We start from the raw sequence: 6,208 nt of genomic DNA on the forward strand, positions 1-6,208 counted from the left end.
ATTACTCTAGACTTCTTAATTGATTTTTTATTTATTTGTTTGCTTTTATTTTTGCATTTCCTTTCTTGTTTTTCATTATGCATTTTCCTTCTTGTCTTTGATTCTGTATTTTTGGTTTTCCTTATATTTTTTTTAGATATCATGAGCACTGATTGTTGGATTGATCGCACGTGAGGGGGGGGGGGGGGGTGAATCACGTGGTTTTCGAAAACTCATTCTTTTTTATTTTGAAATCATGAGTATGCACAGTGGAAATTAAAAAGGCGAACAACACAGGAAAACACGAGTGATTTTACTTGGTTCGGAGCCTTCGGTGACTCCTACTCCAAGACCCAAGTCCCACGGATCTATCAATGGGTAATCCACTAAAAACCACTTCCAGTACCTCTGGAAGAGGGAATCGAGTACAGATAAAGTTTGGAGAAGTGTATCAGACTACACTTTTTGTTTACAGAATTTAATTACAACTAGAAATCTTGTTACCGACACTTTAGGAATTGATGTGAAAGCGCTCGTGTGCCGGAGTCGGTCTGCCTGTCATGATCGAAAGTCCTCAAAGCAGTCGTTGGATGCAGCAGCTTTGTAGCAGAGTCGTAGCAGGAGTCCAGAGTAGTCGGAGCCTCAAATAGACGTGTAGTAGCTCGTATATGTGTTGTTAAAGAAGCTTTCGGCGAGAAGCCTTAAATATATCATGGAAGGCGTCTTCCATAGGTGTTGAAGGTGCCTCAAATGGGATAAATTTTATCCCACAAATTCTGTACGTTATCTTCTTCGAGAGCCAAGCTTCATCCCATAGAAGGTACCTTCCATAGCCATGGAAGGCGCCTTCCATGAACAGTTTGAAGGCGCCTTCCATGAACAGTATGAAGGTGCCTTCACTGCTTGAAGGCATCTTCGAACACTGTTCATCCAAAGGTTTTTGCTCCTTTTTACCCTGTAAAATATGTTAGTCAAATAACTAAAACATCTATCCTGCAAAACAAAGTTAGCACAATAATAGGCGGTAGCAATTAGTTTCTATTCTCCCAGGACTAGAAACTAGTCAAGGTCTCAAATTAGTGATCCAAAATGGACCTAACCTGGACCAACACCTACCATCCCCTCGACTGGGATGCACCCTCACTTAGTCACTCTCCTCCAGTGACTTACCTTTACTTACCATTTTTCCAATTGTCTGATTCATATACCTAACTGGACTTCCTGCCAGATATACGGTTGGCCCGTTGACCTATCTGGACTTTTCGCCAGATATCTGGTTGGCCCATTGACCTATCTGGACTTCCTCAGACTTGTCAGCTCCTGCACACTAGGTTAGTACAATAGATAAAATAGTAAAGTAAAATAGTGTCAATATATTTCAGGATTCTCTGGTCTGGTCGACTGCGCGCAGTTGACTGGAAACTAGTCGGTCACACATTACCTAGGGTCACCTCCCTAGGGTTGCCTAACTTCACTCACTAGGACTTCCATTGCCTGGCTTCATTCACCAGGACTTCCTCTACCTAGCTTCACTCACTAGGGCCCGACTTCACTCACCAGGACTTCCACCACCTAGCTTCACTCACTAGGGCCCGACTTCACTCACCAGGACTTCTATTTGCTTAATCTCTAGTTAGGACTTCACACTTGCCTATCCTTCGGTTAGGATTTACCCTTGCTAGTCATCTACTCCTGACTAGACTACTCTATTCCAAACATCAAGTCCTATTTGGATGAACCCTTGGTAAAACTTACCAGATTTGGGTGCATTGTCAAACATCGAAACCCTAGAGGTCAATTGTACCAACACTAACATGTCAAGTAGACCTTTAAGAGAATTTTTCACACCCATGAGTGCAAGAGCAAGACGCCCATTGATGAAAATTATGATTTAGATGATGATCAATTTGAGTACCTTTGTAGAGTGTGTGGTAGTACGTCTAATCTTGTAACGCCCGAAAATTCTCAAAGTAATTTTAGAAATATTCTATGATTTTTCTGGAATTTTAGAATATTTTTATGGAATTTTTAGAATAGCCGAAGTAGCAAAATTAAATAAAAACGTAAAATAGCCTAAGCGGGAATTGAACCCGAGACTTAGCGAACTCTACGCCTTATAGATGACTCTAGTAACCAAGGGGCCTCTGCAGGGGTGTGCTGAAAGAAGAGGAGAATAGTTCTATTTAAGATTTAGTTGGGTGGTATTAATTACTTAATATAAATAGGGAATTAAGAGAGGAGTTATTATTTTCTAAATGATAATTCTCTTCTCCCTCACCCTCACCCGACGCCACCCCTCTTCTCCTCATCCTCTCGGTGCACAAGCCCAAGTGACCTAGGGTTCCATCCCTAGGATCATTGGAGGACCTTCCGACGACAACTCCGGCACGAGGACGTTCCTCTCTGCGAGAAGAACACATAGACGTGAGAAGACCGTTGAAAGGATATTCTCCTCCGGAAAAACTAGCGATCATATTCATAAGAAAACTAGCACAGGATGTAAGTAACCCCTCACCTGCAGTGTAAGTAGCTAGTCGTATGCTTTTATGCTCGTAGTTCGCCTTTATGATCTTAGGGTAGCCATATGCAGAATTAGAGTACACCAAGTGCTCGATAAAATGGCTAGTATAGTTATATGCTATAGTAGACATTGTAATAGTTCAGTTAAATGCCATAGAGGCATTTTAAATAGCATATATAGCCTAGCTTCAGTTTTATGGGACTACGGTCTAATAGGTGGGCTCCCATAGTCGCCTCTAGCTTCAGATAACCTAGCTCTAGGTTCAGATAACCTAGTAAAAAGCAAGATATGATAAATTAGCTATAAACAGTATTTTACTTTATCAGTGGCACTGTACTGGACTTCAGTTGTTCTTGGGTTGGGCTCCCATAGTCGTCCCTAGGTTTAGATAACCTAGTAACTCTACTAGATTCGAGATTTGCTACCTCGGGCCTAGTTATGGATGCGCGCACAACAAGTACAGTTGCCGGGCCCATCAGCAGCATGTTTAGTATTTTTATCTATTTACGAAAATAGTTTTCAAACTTCACAAAATAGATAAGTGAATTCAGCTTAGCTTCAGTTCAGTTTTCTATTGATATAGCAGATAGCTTTATGTTTAGTTCTTGATTTCCATGATTTACATGCTCATGTGCCATGTTTTAGCATTTCTAGTATGATTGTCAGCTTGCATATCAGCACAACATCTTTTAAAAAGCATGATTTCTGTAAATGCATGTTTTTGTGAGGTAGATGGTTTCTTACTAAGCTCTCAAGCTTATAGTTGCATTTTTCCTTATGCTGCAGATAAAGGTAAAGGAAAGATAGAATAGCGGAGCCTGGAGGCAATGCGATGTGATGTGTGTGCGAAGGAACCTGGAATAAAGACCCTTGGGGAGTAGCCCATTTAAAGACTTTGTATTTCTGTTTTTAGATACTTCCTTCACTCTTAGGATGTTAAGTATCATGAATTGTGATTCTATGAATTATGCCATGTGTAGACTGTTAGTTGTCTTGCTGATAAATAGTAAAAGATATATGAAGTCATGTCTAGTAGTATTGTTTCATAGTTTAGTGATTTCTGAAGGTTCTGAATAAGTTCGGGTGGTTTTCTGCTGAAATCAGAACCCCAATCGATCAGCCGATCTATTGAGGAATCCTCAATCGATCAGTCGATCGATTGGGAGAAACTCCTCGTGCACAGAATGCTATTGAATCGATCAACTGATCGATTGAGGAATCCTCGATCGATCAGCCGATCGATTGAAGCGCGATCTGTCGCATACAAAGAGCTGATGAGTCGATCAGCTGATCGATCGGCCATGGATCGATCAACCGACCAATCGGGAATTTAAATCCTGTAAACATAGAGCCTCTGAATCGATCATCGGATCGATTGGCCAGGCTGGATCGATCAGCCGATCGATCCAGAATTGACCCCGTGCACAGTAGCCTGTTGAATCGATCAGTGAATCGATCAGACCTCTCCAATCGATCAGCCGATCGATTGGAATGTCTGATTCCAACAAAAAAAATGTCTAAGTTCAGTTTTTTGATCAAATAGAAAGTTAGTCTCCCTTCTTTAGCATGTGTACAACTTCAGAAGTGTACTCTAAGAATAATTTCAGATTTCATTGTAAATAGCAGAGAGTTTTAAATTAGTTCAGTTCTTTTCCGCACAAGAATAGTTAGCATAATGTAACCCCCGGCCTTACAGCCTAGACAGTAGGAGGCGGGGCGTTACAGAGTGGTATCAGAGCAAGTTCCATACTTCCTCACACACACATCAACATTGAACCTACAGCTTCCAAGTAAGAATACCTCTCACTTTATATATGTTTTGCTTTAATGTTTATAGATGACTAGAGCTTGTTTATATATGATAACATCTAACATGATAATAGTAGTTATGTACCTATGATGGTATTAGTTATGTATGTCCTCTACTTCTCTAGAAAATGGTACAAGGACACCCAGCTAGAAACACACCAGCTACTGAGCCCCAGCATGAGGTAGGCAGCTCAGTGCCTCCCCCAGACCTTGCAGCAGTAGTGGCCCAGTTACAGAAACAACTAGCTGAACAACAACAGAAGATAGCCACCCTAAGGGCTAATCAGCAGAACACTCCCACTGTCACTCCAGAACCTAACCTAGCAACCCCAGTAGCGATAGAGGTTCCACCAGTCCAACCTGCAGCACCAGTAGCCCCAGCAGCAGGGGCAAGGAGAGAAGCTTATCTGATCCAGTGGTAGAAAATCAAGCCAGAGAATTTCTCATGCACCAGTGAACCATGGGATGCCCAAGCCTGGTTCAAAACACTGGAGAGTACGATGGAGCTTCTGGACTGGCCAGAACATGAAAAAGGTGAAATGCGCCTCTTTCTGCTTTACAGGAAATGCACGTATGTGGTGGGAGAAAATTAAAGTGAAGCGCCCAGTGAACCAGATGACGTGGGCCGACTTCGAGAGAGAATTCTTTGAAGAGTTCTTTCACATGCGGGTCACAAACCGCCACTATGACGAGTTCACTGAATTTCGTCAGGGCAACCTTTCAGTTGAGGAGGCCGTGAAGAAATTCAATAGACTAGCTCGTCTATACCCCGAATTAGTCAACACTGAAAGAGAACGAGTCCGGTTGATGCTTAAAATGTTAAGGCCGAAAATAGCAATGAATGTGGCCAGCGGCGTTCATAGGCCGCAAACTACTGAAGAACTAGTAAGTAGTGCTCTGACCACCGAGCATTACCAGAACAACATCAAACAACAGAAGCAAGCCGTTTCAGAGTCTAAGGGCCAAGGAGGCTCAGGTACTCAGAAACACCAGGGCCACAACTCTAACTGGAAAGGGAACTCCAACCACAAACGCAAACCAGGGAGTTACCCAAAAGGCGGACCAGCTAGTAAACAACCTAGTTATCCCAAGTGTGCTACTTGTGGGAAATTCCACCCAGGAGTTTGTCGCAAGGGCACACGAGGATGCTTTGAATGTGGCCAAGAAGGGCATATGACTAAGCAATGCCCAAACAAGACCAGTCTCCCTCCACCACAGCCAATCCAGTACGGAGGTAACCCAGCGCAGTTACATCAGATGCAGACTGCTTTAGATGGTCCACACATCAGTCAGGGCAGACTAGAAGTCCCCGCAGTCACAACAAACGCGAGGATCTACTCACTCACCAGAGAGGACGTAGCGAATGCCTCGACAGTTGTTACAGGTCAGATTAGTATTTTACAGCAAAGTGCAACTGTCTTATTCGATACTGGGGAAACCCATTCTTATATATCCAGGTCATTTGTCGAAAAGTTAGCAATACCTCCAGATGTACTCAGTGGCCAATTTTTAACAACACTACCTTCAGGAGAAATTATGGAATCCACGCATTGGCTTCGAGCAGTGCCAGTCATTATAGCAGACAGAGAGCTTTTTGGTGATCTGATAGTGCTAGATATGACTGACTACGACGTCATCTTGGGAATGGATTTTTTGATCAAGTACGGTGCCTCCATAGAGTGCCGTAAATAGAAAGTTGTATTCCAACCTGAAGCAGGAGTGCAGTTTGGGTACATCGGAGAACCAAAGAGAAAGGCTAAGAAGTTTCTCTCAGCTTTGAAAACACAGAAACTATTGGATTCAGGATGTACGGGGTTCTTAGCGCATGTAGTCAATACCAGTCAGGACAAGGACCAAAAGCTAGAAGAGGTCCGAGTTGTATGTGACTACCCAGTAGTT

The sequence above is a fragment of the Zingiber officinale genome, chromosome 3A (genome assembly GCF_018446385.1).
Source record: "Zingiber officinale cultivar Zhangliang chromosome 3A, Zo_v1.1, whole genome shotgun sequence".
NCBI lineage: Eukaryota > Viridiplantae > Streptophyta > Magnoliopsida > Zingiberales > Zingiberaceae > Zingiber > Zingiber officinale.